Source organism: Stegodyphus dumicola, chromosome 4 (assembly GCF_044657685.1).
Source record: "Stegodyphus dumicola isolate Sdum_Otavi_A_Nest chromosome 4, ASM4465768v1".
Taxonomy (NCBI): domain Eukaryota; kingdom Metazoa; phylum Arthropoda; class Arachnida; order Araneae; family Eresidae; genus Stegodyphus; species Stegodyphus dumicola.
In genome coordinates this window covers 195,782,722-195,799,507 of record NC_140771.1, presented here as the reverse complement: position 1 = coordinate 195,799,507, position 16,786 = coordinate 195,782,722, and the positions used below count along the sequence as shown (strand labels likewise).

Here is a 16,786-nt window from a genome sequence, read left to right as displayed (position 1 = left end):
ACTACTTTTTAGTGATATTATGCAGTGATTTCAAATGGACCACAAATATGATAATCTACAATTTAGAAGCAACTTATTTTTGCTGCAGATTTTGAACAGAACTATGGATTTCAAGGGCAATCAAACATCTTGCTCTCTTTCTAAAAGCATACCTGTGTTTGATTGCTCTCAAAATGGACAGTTTTACTAAAAACTGGTTTTACTGGTTGCCTTTTTGTCAAACAAAGGTTGCTTTTTGTCAGAATTTAAAGAATACTCTGGTTTAACTATGTATTTTTAAAAGTTCCGTCGACTTTGTTAATATAAAAAAATAAAGCTACGGAAAAAAAAAATAAAAAATAAAAAAAAAATAAAAAATTTTTATACAATAGCTTAGGTGAGTGTGTCCCCAGCGTTTACTAGTCATTAACTAGTATGCTTATTTACAATACGTGATCTCTTTAGAAATTGTTTTACTTATAACAAAACAATAATCATTAGTTTCTTTCTACTAGCATTCACGCGTTATTTTCTGGGTGTGATTTATACTCTAGAGCAGGATTTCTTAAACTGTGGGTCGCGACTCCCTTGTAGGTTGCAAAAAATTTTAGCAATTTTGATATTGCTTTAACATATTGTAATAATTTTATAATTACCAAATATTTTTACACAGTGTATCTGAAAATATACAAAGGTAAGCCAATACCAAAAAAATGAAAAAAGAAAACGTTTTGACGAATTCTTTTTATAATATAAACGTCCATTTTCCTTGCTTTACACGTGACGCTGTCATTTCGTCTGTTACTTATTTAAAGTTTTCATATTGTTCTATGTCTTAAAATTAGGAATTAAAGTTAATGACCTAAACCTGAAATAGTATATTACAGTACAAATGGAAAAATTAACAGTTTCACTCAGGCGTGTGTCGGATTTGCGCAATACTTATGCGGTCCCACAAAATTTTTGTAAATATTATGGAGTCCGGGGGGGGGTCGAGAAAAAAATCTCAGTGATAAAATGGGGTCGCGATTGAAAAACGTTTAAGAAACCCTGCTCTAGAGCGTAATCTTTCAGCGTCGGCATTATTTTCTATTTCAGCGTGTGGGGAACATATCTATAGGGCTAGTAATAGTCTAAGGGAAAAAGTGAATGAAAAATGGGCAATAAACACTTTTGGAAAATTTGGTAGCTGAAACAGTTTTGAAACAAACATGCACATTTTCACTTGATTATGCAAATATTATAGCTACACAACTTTATGAGAACTATATCATGACAATTTGATTCTTCAAATTAGTTGGTCCATGTAGCATGTAGTATCAGGTTTCTATTCTAATTCTATTTCTAATCAGTCCGATTATAAAATCATGATCTCCATGCAATATGCTTTTTCGATATATATATTTGTGCTTGCTGTAGCGGAAATTTGTGCATATTTTGCAGATTCTAGACTATAAATGTTCTAAGAAAACTTTATTCTTTACGATTCAGCTTCCACATTAAGTGATGGGCTTTAATTAATTGAGAATTAATTAAATTAATGAAGAATGTGTATAATAAATGCCTAATATTTTTCTGGATTACTTTTAAAACATGTCTCTAGTATATCATTGTTAGAAGCATAAGGTGAGGCGATCTCCAGGCACAGTTGAAGAATTGCACAATTTTGCTGCAGAGTGAGTCAACTTGCCTACGAAGAAGATGAAGACCCGGCACGACACGAGAGCTTCGGGAGATTGATTCAATGTGGGTGACAAGTTGTGGTTGTGGAAGTCCACAAAGAGCCCACAAAAAAGGGTAATTAATCAGCATTAAAATACAAAAATTTTAGTGTTTTTAGGGTATAATATTTTTGAAACAAAATGGCTTAAATAAAAAAAGGAAATAAATAAAACTTTCCTAATTGAACAACAGTAAATACGCATCGGAATAAAGAATGAAATATTATAGACATCTGTAGTTTTTTAACGTCTAAAAGGGATGCACTCTTAGAAAGTATACGCTGAGAGCACAATTTTAGAAAAGTGATATAACGGGTCATAAAGTCTCCGCGCCTTTTTGCCACTAGATGGTATTGATTCCTATATATCCGACAACACTTACCCGATTTTCTAGAATGAACATATGCTTAAAAGATGACATTCAGTTTCCATTGTTTGACAGGATAGTTTTCTAATTTGTTGCTCGTGTCAAAAATTATATTGATTTAAAAATCAGTGAAATATCTGAAGAAATACGGTATATGATGCTTTTGTTTATTATAAAAAAGGTAAACAGCCGAAAAATTTGTGAAGTATGCGATGAGAATGCTCGGTGTGAACGAAGGACCCAACAGTGGTTTGCTGGATTCCATTTCTGAAATTTCGATGTCGAGATTGGAAGGGAATTATCCATTATAAGCACTGTAACCTGGCGAAACCATGAATTCGGCTCTGTACCGTACACAAGTCGACCGTTTGAATGAAACAATCCGGAAAGGGCGACCAGACTTGGCCAACAGAAAGGGAGTTGTGTTCCATCATGGCAGTGCGAGGCTACGCACATAATTTGATGACTTGGAACAAACTGACGGAACTTGGTTGGAGAGTTTTGATGCACACACCATATAGCCAGGACTTTGTACCATCTGACTACAATTTTTTTCGGTCTCTGCAAAACTGACTTGATGGTAAAAAATTGGCCGACCGAAGCGTCGCTGAAAATCATTTGGCCAAGTTTTTCGACGATAAAACATAGAAGTTCTGCACCGATGGAATTATGAAGCTACCCGAAAAATGACCAAAGGTGATTAATAATACTAATCTAAATTTATTTAGATAATAATGGTCAATATGTAGTTGATCAAAATTGATTTTCAAAGAAGAACATTTTTGTTCAAAAATGTACCAAAAAAAGCAAGGAGGCTTTTTATATGACCCGATATTTGTAAATTCCATGACCATTTTGTATACCGGTACCAGTTACGATAATTTTACCTTTCTTGGCACATTTGGTTTTATTACCGAAAACAACAATATTTAATAATACACATTTACTAATCAATGGTATAGAATGCTCCTAAATTTTGTGTAAGCACAATACACTCTGCCAAACATAGTGTGGCAACACATTTCTTAAATTTGATTTAGAATATACAGCAGCTGGCCATTTTTATGAATTGCGCTGTGTACGAAGTTTATTAAATTCAAACAAACGTGAGCTTTCCCTGCCAGTTTACATAAAATTGCATTTCAGATACAGTCTTTGCTATTGCAATTTGAATTACAGTTAAAGTCTGCATTCGTTCTTTGTGAACCGAGTTATGTTACAGAAAAAAGGTATGAAATGAAGACTAATGTTACTTATCGAAATAACTCCCAGTATTTTCTTGAGAAAGACCAACTTCTCATATTCCAGTGTTCGAGAAATTTGATAAAAAATAAACGCAAAAATTTCTTATTTCATTTCTACTTTTATTCAAAATTCTGGACAGACATCAAACATCAATATGTCCTAGATGGCCAGATGGTTTCCGTTAATAATAAGTTTTCAAACTTCTTGGTGTGAAGAATTTCAAGCATTATGCACCTCCTCTGAAAGGAAAAAAATATTCGTACACAAACCTAAACATACTTCTCTCATATCACACAAGTTTTTTTGCAAACATGCAAACATTCTTGCAGGTCTTACTCGCCTACTCAAAAAAGGAGAGTTTTCGGATCACTATCGAAATATTTTTTGCAGTTTTAAGTTTATTTATAGTTCCTCTTTCGTATCAAGCATTTAATCATAGCCTCCTTTGTTTGTTTATAAGTCTATAATTCTGTGCATATTGCATTTCTTGTCACAGAAGACATACTTAAATTTTCAGCTCATGCTTTTTCTTATGAGTTTCTTTATTGAAGCAGATGCCATACTTGCCAACCTTCAGAATTGAAAAATGAGAATTTTCTCAATGACAAAAGATTTTTTAATAATAAAAATATATGCAAAGATAATATACATCTTAATTATGAATTAACTTAAAATAGTATCTAATTAACACTATAAAGTTCAATTAATAATTCTTAAATGCAAATAATGTAAAAGTACATGCTAAAACTACTTTTATTGTTGTATGTCTTAATAGAAAAAAATATTTGAATCAGTTTTCGTGCAAATGTTAAGATCAGCGGCAGAGTTTGTTCATTAAAAAGCAACCTCTTGGATGTTGGCCATCGTTTGTTAAAAAAAGTTTTTCTAATGTGGCTTTACTAATACTGGATCTAAATTTAGTCCTTGATTTAGTAACGACATTAAAAATTCTATCGCACTCTGTATTACCTTGGGGAATTGTCAGGATGGCTAACATTATTCTAGACAGTCCACTTGTAGAGACATTAGGTTATTTCGAAGCAGGAGATGTGAAAAATGAACAATGCCTTCGCTGGAGCTCGAACCACGGACCTCTCGAATACGTGTCGAGCGGGCTGACCACTAAATCATGAAGGCATGCTGAGAAGGCGGGAGAAATACCTTATACACTATAATTGAAAATTATATCATCATCTTTCAGTTTTCCAGTTAAACTCCACTGCGGGTCAATCCTTGCTGCTTTTATAACTTTACCCAAGTTTACATAAGCAGGTACTGTATAAATTTCAATAGAGTCTTTTATCTTAATTCACTTCCTCCATAAAAATGTAAGAGGGTTACATTTGTCGAGAATTCTATATAAACATTTCTCTAAAGATAACCAGCTTGTACATACATGTTTCGAAACTTTTGTTTTCATGTTAGATTACGAGTATGACAAAGAACAGAACAGCTATTTGCCTAAACAGTCGGATACCTTCGTGTAGGACTTTCTGAGAGAAAATGGCTCGTTTTTACGGTACATAGAGAGAAAATCATGAAAACACACCAGTGCAGCCAACACACACTTTGGGGTTTGAACTGAGAACGAACTACCAGTATTCATCAGTGATTTACCACTTAGGCCATTGGTACCCTCTACCTCAAAAAGGAAAAATTATGCTGAGTTGTTTTGGATGGAATTTGTTACTGATTAACAATTAGCTATTTAAAAGCAATATACAGAATTCTCAATATAACTTTCTTTTATTTTAAAATGTGATTGATTTAAATTAAAATGCATTTAATTCATGATATGTCTAATTAAAAACATTAAATCTTTTATTTATAGAGTTACGTTATATATTTTCACTTTTCACATATGCTGAAGATATATGTTTCCATGTTAGTCTAAATTCTTCTAATATCCTTTAAAATATTTCTTTACTTCCTCTATTAATGATATCTACTGATAAACTTTAAAAGAGCCCTTTAGGCGATCGTGATCTGAACCCTTCAAATTATTATTATTATTTTTTTGCAAACGCTTTGTGAGCATATTTGAAATACTTTTAATCCATATCTTTAAATGATGCATTTCTAGAAAAATGAAGTATCAAAGTGTACAATTTCTCACAGAAAATTACTGGAATTCATATAGAGATTATTTAATTTTCATAGGAAATAGAGCCAAATTATACCTCTTCTTTCTGTCTTATTCATATTATTTTATGCATATAGGGTAAAACATTTCCCAACAAAAATATACATTTAACAAAAATACTATTTAGATTAAGAGTTAAAATTATTTACTTCAAAAGAGTAAATGTATGCAAAAATTAATTTTTTTGTGACTCATTAACCCAAACTAACAAATCTTCCCCAGAACTATCACTTATATAACTTCAAATTTGTTATTTTGTATGTGCTCTTTTACTACTTAAATAAGCAGGATTTAAATCAGAAAATCCAGACAATAACTTTGTTAACTTTGTACTTTCTGGTACGAAGAAAAGAAGATATTGCAATTGCGAAAAATTTCGGGTTTCATATTTCAACGACGGAAATACATTTTGCCTGTTCCCGAATCCATTTAAAGGATTGATTTGTGGGAGGACTGTACGTATGCACTGAATAAAATACCTTTCTTCCAAAATGGATTAAAAAAAACAACTTTATACTTCTACCTGCGTCTCCCGCTCCCCAGTCGTGGAGCGGTAAATTCGTCAAGAACAACCTACGCGGGATCGAGTACCGAAGAACGGGCTAGCTGCATGGGGGGTCTTCACCTTGATGCAAATACCCCAGTTTTTCTCACAAGCCCTCCAGCATCCTCACCTCAGGAAGGCAGCCCTTTTTTAGTCTAAATATCCAATTCCTTCTTATTTCTTTATGCAGACACAATTATAATCGGAAGAAGATTTAGTGCAACAAATTGTAGTTAACAGTAAATAATGAATAATAAGTTGCTATATATGAAGCATTGAAATATGAATAATAAATTTGCATTTTCATAGTTTTAAGTTTTCAAACGTTTCTAAAATTATTTTCCGTATATTTTTACATCTCAATTTGCATCTTAGCGTTCTAAAATTTCATAGTTTCTCTATGTTTTCTTTTAAATTCAATTTAAAGAAATTTTCCAGGATAGCAGAATCTTTTTTTCTTCTAATTTTTAAATTAAATATTATACTATCTTTTCCAGGATAAACCAAAATCTTTAACCTTTTTTCATCTACTTTTTTAAATTTTAAACTTTTGTTTTAAATATATATATATATATATATAGCTTTTCAGTTTTTGGTGTATGCATTTATATATATGCTTAATCTTTCATACTTTAAAATTTTAATTTATTTTCCGAGTGTAAAAAAAGCGCAAGTTATAAAGCATAAAACGATGGCAAAATAGTAGAAATAATACAATATTTGCATAAAAATTCAAAGAATTTAAAAACAATCAGATGGAAATCGAAGGCAACCAAAGCTAATAAGCCAAAATATTGGAAATGTTTTAATTGAACTAATTTTACTCATTCCCAAGGAGATGCGCGAGACTAGTTCAACTCACACCATGCCAATTTCATTCGAAATCAAAACAACGATGTTTTCTGAAAGCAGTGCAGTGTCAAAATAAACTACATTCGTTTTCTAATTTAAAAAATAAAAACTAGAAATTTAAAACTAAAATATACACAAATCTTTTTTTGCTTTAATATATGTTGGTTACAAGTCCCAAATACAGTACAGAATATTATGAAACTAAATGCCTTAAAATGTAGCTAAATTTTAAGTAATCATTTGATTTCCTGTAGAAAGTCTCAGAGAAAATTTATTCCAAAATCATTTCATGTTTCTCGTATTCTCGGAATAATAGGAAGCATCTGTTTAACTAAATTGAGAAGAAAATGAAAAGAAGAGAAAAAGAAATTTTCCTCTTACTTTCTTTCTTTCCATCCTCCTTCCGTAGTGCCTAGTTTTATTGCACAATTTCTTGCAAATATTTATCATGTATACAATATGCAAACGTTTCATTTATCAAAAATGTACTAAGAAAATAAATATTTCTTATCTGTATGTATGATCAATGTCTGTTTAGCATTTTAACCTTTTCCCGGGGGCTGGGACATATATGTCCCGCACGTTCACTACTTTAAATGTGTCTCAAGAAATTTCAGTAAACTATGGAGATTTAAAATTTACTCCTGAGTATGGATTACGAAGTGCAATACCCTGTCGATTTGTTTTTCTGCTTCTTCAGTTAAAATAAGTGACAAAATGGCCCAAATACATTCGAAATTGGACCCTATAGCCCACGGGAAAAGGTTAAACGGAAATCATACTAGCTCGCACAATATTGTAGGTCGCAAAATGCCATAAAAATTGCCAAAGATATGCCATAAAGATTGTGTTCGAATACCAGGTAAGGCATAGACTTAAGAACTGTCTCTTCGAGGAATGAGAATATTTAAAACCTGTCAATTCAAAATTCGTCTTGAGGTATTGTGTGGTGTTATGGCAAACACCACACAAGACATGTGCACTCTATACATTTAGGATTCGTTTTAGAATAAAAAACTCTCATTGTATACATTTAGAATTAAATTTAGAATACAAGACTCTCATTTTTTAGTTCTGTAGTGTTTTCGATTAAAATGGTGGAATAAAGTCAGGATCGGCACTACATTCAATGCAACCGGGGCGACCCAGTTGGGCTGCAAAATTTAGGAGATAAAATAATACTGCAGATGACCAGTGTTAGAATTTAGAAACGGGAGATATTGCACCCGGCGGCAGGAAGGCCTAAGGTTGAGCTGAACTAAGTCATTTTAATATTACAAATGATGAAGAACTTCGTCCAATGACAGGTTAATTTCCTAATTACACATGTGACTAATCATGAGACCATTCTGTCGGCCATATGCTTAAACACACAGATAAACAACAGCAATAAATGAAAACCCCTTAAAAGTCATCAAGAGAATCACTATACTGAAAAATGTGTATTACATAAAAGGATATATACTAACATAAAAAAGAAAAAAGTCTGTAAGTTACAGATTTTAACTGGAGCCAAAAAGTGTTTAAGTTTTTTACTGTCTTTCTGAGTTCTTAGTCTACCAGTATGCTGTGACACTCACTAATTTTTTAAAAATGTTTATAGATTTATTATTAAGCATCATTTTCTTCGCATTTAACGCTATATAAACTTCATCAGCAAATAACACAAATTTGAAAAACAGTAGAGTAGTATACGTTTATAATTCCCAATGCAACGTTAGGTGTTGGCATACATTTTTCTGTTTTCTACTTTTCTCAGTTCATAATGTTTAATTTTCTTACTAAGATGGCTTTACAAAACTCTTTTACGCTTTTATTATTAATGTTTTGTGTGTTTAATTAATTTATTAAATACCACGATTAACCCACATAAAATTGGTGCTTACCCCACATTAAATTCGATTCAACAGAAAAATCACAAAATATTAAAAAATAGCATATCTATAGAATTTCCAATTGACAGTCTCACTCGCCAGAGATAAACGTGTATTTTCTTTTCGCACAGTGTTGCCACTGTTTTTTTTAAGTCATTGAGTTTGTTAATCAAAAAATGCATCAAAATGTTACGAAATATGAAATACGAAACGTAAAACTCGGGCTTCCAAATGCCCATGTTCGGTTGGATGACTACGTTATTAAAAATTTGATGGCTCTAGGTAGCGCTGTTTTTTCACCATGCAAAATAAATGTATACATTCATGCAGATTCTTCAATATTTAATTTCTTTAAATTGATTTAACGGAAAATGCCGTTTCGGGACTAATATCTCATTCAGAACTTACATCCTTTTCGGGCTAAAAACTTCATTCGCATTTCTAAATTATTTACGATTATTTATATTCTGGAATTCATTAGATTAAACCGTGAACTTTTTGATTCCAAAGCATATGTATACGTACAAAAAGAAACGTAGTAATAGGTCAAAAATTTAAAAAAAAAAAAATTTAACCAGTCCTGCGCTATAGCTGCAGGATTCAAGTAAATTTAACTTAAAGTATCTAAAGTTTAAATTAAATTGGAATCAAGGCAAGGCTATTCTCCAACAATGTTACAGGGTGTAAGAGAACGAATGGTCTCAACTTTAAATGGTCATAGAATACGGGAAGGGTCACAGTTTTCGTAATACACTGCACAGTGGAATCCGAAATGTGAACATTGAAACACCGCAAGTACAAAAAGGGTGGAGAAAAAATTCGTTTCAATCACGGATGTTTATGATGAAATGATATTTATCTGAAATGCTTGATATTTACAAAAATTTTTCAGGTGAACTACCACCAATTGCAATACATGCATCACAACGACGATAGAGTGAGTGGTGTATACTTTGGAAGATGCTCGTAATATCATGTATACTTAGACCCACCAGCGGCCGAGAGGTGAAGTCGCTGAACAATGCTAGTTCGGTCCGAGGTTCGAATCCCGCGAACGGGCTGGCTGCATGGGCGTTTTTCCCATGTGTAACGTGTATACGAGCCAGTTTTCCTTATAAAGTCCTCCACGAAGGCATCCCTCCCCTTAGGCAGGTAGCCCTAGTGTGCTGTGCCGTAATTAAATAAACCAAACCAAACCAATCATGTATACTTCTTCTGCAGCGACGCTAGTTCTGGGTACAGTTTGGGACTCGTAACCAAGATCCGCCTTCATTATAATGCATATAATACATTTGCTGGTCGTTCATTTGAAAAATTCGTGATTAAATTTTGATTAATTCGTTATTAACTTTTCTCTTGTTCTTTGTATTTACTGTATTTCCACCTTCACATTTCACTCTCCACCACACATTTTAACAGATTTCTCATTTTTGCAATTTTCTGTCACCTTTCATAGCTGTGAACGTCAGTTATGCTACATCCTATATAGGGTATATTATCCTACGCCAAAAGCGGGGTGAGAAATATTAGATAATTGTGTGTGCTCCTAATGCCATCGTTGTGAGGCATATCACTCAGCGTTACCACTTTGACTGAGTCGTTTAGTAACAGCGTGGCTAGTAATTTACGCTTTGCGCCGATTGCTTGGTCCATCCAGGGCGGCGCCTCGCGGGGTAGCCACTGATAAGGTTATCACCTCTTAGGGAATCCTAACCCTGATGAACATGATAAGGATCTCATTTCACTGAACGATCTGCGCACTGACCACTCAGTCCATTTTCTTTTTCATCTTCCTCCTTTATCTCGCTACGGAAATGAGGCATTTCTGCCCTTCTGATGCTGCTACTGCTTAAACAAGCTACTGCGCGCCACCTATTGGAGTTCAGTAGTACCCATTTTCGTTTTAATATGTATGGAGTGCGACTATTGCGTGTCCTGTGTACTATTGTCGTCATGGATGTTCAATCTGACCCCGGGGACGGGAAAAATAATGTGCCCAGTTGGGGTCGTTGCTGGTTTGGCTTCCCTCCAGTGGCTTGAAATTTTTTGTGCGGGTGCCAGGATGGGTTAAGATAGAATAATATAAATCTACGAAACGTAACTAAGCAACTGGAAAAGTCCCTTTTATCTTGTTCCGGAGTATTTGTGATGTAGAACCGTAAGATTGAGGAGATAATTCAGTTTTATTCTGTGGAACAGCTAGAGTGGCTTGTCAGTGATTTAAAGCATCAGTAAGGGTATTTTATTAGATGTATTGGTACAAGGTGTTTGAAAGCCATTAAAGGCAATACTTGTAGTGTTTTTTGCATGATATTTCTTAAAAAGTATTAAAAATCTGTTTTAAAAATTAGAAACATGTATACAGCCGAGATGGTTAAACTTACTGCCAAATATTAAAAAAGTAAAATTTATTTTTAATGGCCCACAGAAATTATAATTTATACATTATTTTCTTCCCTGAATTTTCCTTGTACTTCTGCTGCTTTATCTACTCCCCCAGAAAATGCAAATTAAATGAGTTTAAAAAATGAGCTAGAGTTTACAGAAAGAGTTTTGAAAAGTTAATCCCAAAGCGCGGTGATGTTGCTTTTATCTCGCCGGGATGCTGTTTGTTAAAAGAGTTAGCTTATAGAGTTTCACTCTTTTAGGTAGCATGCAATAAGTCAAGCCTCTTTAATAGGTATAAACGACTTATCGCAATGTTTAGATAAATAATAGAATGTAAGAATGCTGTAAAAGACACTTTTATTCCGAAATCAACTAATGCAACAAACGACGCTTTTTGTGCTTATAAAACCAGCTAGCATTTATGGCGTAAACTGAAATGCTGGAGTTTCAAATTAAAGTTTAAATCTTAGGTTAGCCAAGACGTGATGCAATCATATCGAGATTTGAATCTGAAATCAGTACAATGTAATTACCTTTTACTAATTGCTACATATTCTAGAGTGGCTCAAAAGTTTAAAATTAATATACGTAGGATTAATTAGCGAAACGGATTAATTTCTATTGTTAAAAATAAAATTTTAAAGTTTATAAATGAAACTATAAGTATGCTTCGATACTATATAAATCTTACTTGCATTCATGCTAAATGATAATATAAACGTAAATAACACTGAAAACTGTAATTCCTATTAGTAATTTACAGAAGACACGCTATACAAAGATTATGATCAAAGGAATAAAACATAAATACCCAACAAGGTATACTTGCTGTTAAAAATAAATAATCTTAACTATAATATCTCGCTATTTTTATCCCAAGTTTTTTTATTACAGCCCAAAAAAAGCAGTAGCTTCTGAAATCTCATGATTATGATCCGTCCTACATGAAAAAACATTTTAACAAAATAATGAAATACTTCAAATATATACTTGGAAAATGCAATGTAAAATTAATCTAGTAGTGTTTACCATGATTTAGTTTTTAAAATGGTAAGTAGGACTATCGGAAGTGCATTGTTTCTGCCGTGCATTTATAGCTCTTCCCTCAGAAAAAATATCTCATTTCACTTAATGATTAATTAAAGTTAGTTACTAATTATGTAACTCTCGAAAATAAAGTTTCAACTGTGTAAATGCTTCAGCATCCTACCATCTTCACTTCGAAACCTTCGTCGAGTATGCTTCCAGCCACTTGGTCACGTTCAAAGTTTAATATCGAAAAGATTGAACCTACGCTTAGCGTGAAGAATTAAACTGCGGCGGATTTTAATGTCTTCAGTCGCAGTGTAGAAAATTAACGGAGTGGCAGAGAATTTCCTCCAATTTCATTTCCAGACTGCGTAAACTATACGAGGCCACTCCAAACAAATCCTGGAGAATATCACAGCTTGAACAACTCCATAACTAACCACAGCGGTCTCTCCAAATAAATAGAATAACCACTCTAGCTCCTGGCCGTATTATGTATGCGAGGGACAGAATGTTCTTAATGGTTTGGCTCACGGAAAATTAGTCCTTCTTAACTTTTGTCTCGCAGTAGATAAGTCAAGAATGGTTTATGGAGGGGTAAAAATATTCGTGTCTCTTAATCAGTGGAAAATACAACCACGGGTTGTCGGAAATGCAGACTTAAAGGACATTTGCAAAACGGAGAGAAGACATTTATTCGGATGCGTAATGAGCGAAAAGTGGAACTTATGTATTATGCATTCCGTTTCACAAACGGGGGCTGTCGACACGTTCAGTAAGAGGGAAGACAGTGATTGTATCGAAACGCTGACCGTAGACGGGAAGCGGTGACAGAACACAGATATTGTCGGGTTTGTGTGTGCTTCCCGATTGCTGTTCGGGTAATCGTCAATGAGAGAACGCATTTATTTAGTCATGTGTGCACTGAACAGTTTGAGGATTCTGAAATCGAATTGTTCTCTTTTCTCCGCGACAGAAGCTGAATGCTTCATCATCGGAGAACGGAAGAGAATGAAAAGGCTTTTGCATTTTCAATTCAAAATACTTCACTAATACATACGTAATATAGGCTTTTATTTGTATGATTACAGACTTCTTTTTAGGAAAAGAGACAAGTGATTTCTTTTGTCTTTTTTTTTTTTTTAAAGGATCGTCTAAATGTTTTTAAAATTTATTTAAATATATATGTAAATTCGATAATAATAAGAAATTATGAATTCAGATGTTTGAAATATCGACTTGGTAATGAGTATGAAGCTATTTCTTTCCTTTATGTCTTTTACTTAGAAATATAACCGACTGTGCTCCTGATGTTGCCTCCCATAACAGTACACTCTACCTATAAGTGCGCGAAAGCATTTTCTCGCGCTTGACAAGAATTTACTCATTTACAAAATTCTGTTGCATCCCAAACTCAGTTACGCCTGCCCTATTTGAGTCTACACTTGTCCAAATAATAGAAAAATGAGAAAAATGCTACAAACGTATAATGAATGGGAAGTTGAAACCTAATAAATGAATATTTTCAGGAAATTAAAATAATTGAAAAGTGATTAAAGGTTGCCTGATAGATGGATAGAAATAACAGAAAATGATAAATAATATATTAATAAATAAACTTATACAATTTAGCTTTTATTTGAAGTAATCTACCAAACAATTTGCATTTCTTTCAACTCAATCCAATATTTTCATCATTCATGTACAAGCAAAAATTTATCATATGGTAAGTAACATTTTAAATGTATTAAATCACATAAACGTTTTTTACTATTACCACGCAAGTCCTTCTCTTTTCCTTAGATAGGTATAACTGCAAGCAAAAAATTAACAAAATCGAAACAGTCTAAATAAATGCTTGTTTAAAAAACTTTCATTTGTTATAACCTCAGTTTGGATTACAAAACTTAATGCAAAACAGATAGTCCCTGGTCGTAACAATCTGAAATAATCGATAAAGATTACCTACCCCGCGATAAATATCGTAATTTTCACAATCATGCTTTATTAATGTCTTCAGCTTTTGGCAATACCCGTCAAGAATGAAACATACAAGAAACAAAATTAGGACAAATATTATAGAGCTATTAGGTTATTTGGAAGCAAATGAGCAACGCTATCGCCAGGAATCGAACCACGGACCTCTGAAATACGCGTCCAGCGTGCAGAACACTACACCACGGAGGAACGCGAAGAAGGCGGTGAAATTTAGGTATGTACATACACAATACTCACTTTCTCTTGTTTTATTGGATATGAATAAATGCGTGCCCACTTAACTATTTACTAGAAAATCTGAAAACAGTAGAAACAAAAATTAAAACTAATTTTATCTGCTGCGAACTTCTAGCAAGGTGCACATTCAAAACGGATATTGTTTTCAGAAATCTTAACAAATTAACTTGCTGTTGGGTTTTCAATAGAAGTGTAATTTACCCTGAACAAGAAACAGAAGACTTGGATTTCCAAAAGTGTACATAGTAATACGAAGAAAAGAAAACAGCGAAAATCCAATTAAGTTGAAAGGGTAATTTCCATAATGGACCTGGAAAAAGACCACAGCTTGGAATCCGCTAAATTCAGTAAGATTTTCTTTGTTCATAGCACTGGGTAACACACTGATGAAGCAAATCAACAAAGTACGTATAATGACTGAACTATAGAAAATATTCATTGGTTATTAACCATTAATAAACAATCAATATTGTGCTATTTATTGCAATCAATCAAGATTGAATAAGACTAATTAAAACAATGCATTGTTAAGTATATATTTTTTATTAATAGTTCCTAAGCTAAATATGATTACCCAACACAAAACAGAGGCTCATTGTTACAGGAGAAAAGTAGAATTCGTGCCAAAAGCTAATTTGCTAATAGAAAACATTGGGATTTATTGAACTGAGTTTATTTGCAAAATGGAAATGTTAAGGAAGATAAATTTTGTACGTAATTGGATTAAAAGCAATTTTTTAAGAGTTCAAAGTATATCACAGTAACTTTTAATTAAAAACGGGGTAAGATTTCAGTGAAGTAAAAAATCGAAATGAAATCGTGTGTGCTACTTCTAAATGGAAGTCTAAATTACGATTTGAGATGAAGAATTTGCTTTGTTTCAGTGGTAAGAAATATATTTTTTTTCTATTTTGAAATTGCTGAAAGGTCTTATGACGCGGTGAATTTGCAAGATTTATTATTTTGTCTGTCAAATATGATTATCATCGAGTAAATAATACTAATTCTTGGAAAACTTCTAATGTACCGATACTCGGAATTTAGTTCAAAAAGCAGCATTTCTTTCAGCAATTATTATTAATAATACTATCACAGCAATTACAATAATTGCTAACAGAAGAAAAAACAAAAACAAACAAAAAAATTTAACACACACAATAACGATAAATCATAGTAAATATTTACTTTAAGATACTACCTTAACACTTGAAATACTATTGAGATAATAATTACTCATTGACCTATTATTAGTCTAAAAGTTGATCTTTCAGAAACTCAAGATATTGAACTTAAAATGTACCATCTCCGTCCTCTCCGCGTGCTTTTGTAGCGTAACTGGATAGTATACCAGACGCGTAATCGGCAGGTCCACAGTTCAAATCCCAGGGGAAGTTCAAATCCCAGCTGTGAATTTCTTCAATTTTCTGACGTAAAAAAATGCTGAATGATTCTACAAACTTAAAGCTGTGTATTTAAGTCGAGACGTTCAAAGTTCCAACATTAAACGGTAGAGAATAAAATTTGTGTTATTATTTTATCATAATTTAACGCTTCGTGGAGATTAATTCTTTTATTTATCAAAGTAAAAACTTACTCGTATAAAGCGAAGTTGTACGTTTTTCTCAATAAACTGCAAGGTTTGAAACAATGGCTTCCGGCAAGAGAAAGAGCAAAATTTCTACTTTTACAGCATGCAAAATTCTCTTAATAAAACTATTAACATCTGAATTTAGGCTTTAATAATAATATTCATCACGTAATAAGAAAGTTATAATCAATAACAAACACCAAAAATGCAATTTATTATTCTTACTATTATTATTATTATTATTATTATTATTATTATTATTATTATTATTATTTCTAAAATAACAACACTAGGAACAGAACGTCAACTAATATAAAATTAAATTAATAAAAATAAATATAAAATTATTAATTATTATTATTATTAATATAAAACTTTATGATGGGCAGTTTAATAATATCAAGCGATTTAAGTAATAAAATCATGACTCACATGCTTAACTGAGTAATATAATTGGAAATAAAAATCATTTAGGGATATAGAAAGAGAAAATTAATGTAGCACTTTGAAGCGTGCAAGCGCGGAATACGAATGATATAAAATTAATTACCAGTTAAACATTATTTTTTCTGAACACACTAGAAAATGCCTCTCAGAAAAAAGGACTCTACAATTTATTACCGCATTTTTATTTCGAACAAACCATGACTGATGCAGATAAAAAATGATGGCCATTACTGTGCAACGATGACTCAACAATCATACTGATCACGATTTTATATACATGACAAGAGGGGGCAATTTTAATTCACCAATTTTTCTGAGCGTTATGCGAATAATCACCTCATAAATCACACCTAAAGTCAACATCTAACTCTCGC

The 16,786-nt window shown here is 32.6% G+C and overlaps 1 protein-coding gene across 2 annotated transcripts in view; it reads right to left on the bottom strand.

The window, feature by feature from the left end:
- Positions 1–16,786, bottom strand: part of LOC118189141 (teneurin-m-like) — an 866,809-nt gene that overhangs the window by 332,896 nt on the left and 517,127 nt on the right. The gene's annotated exons all lie outside the window — the stretch shown is intronic.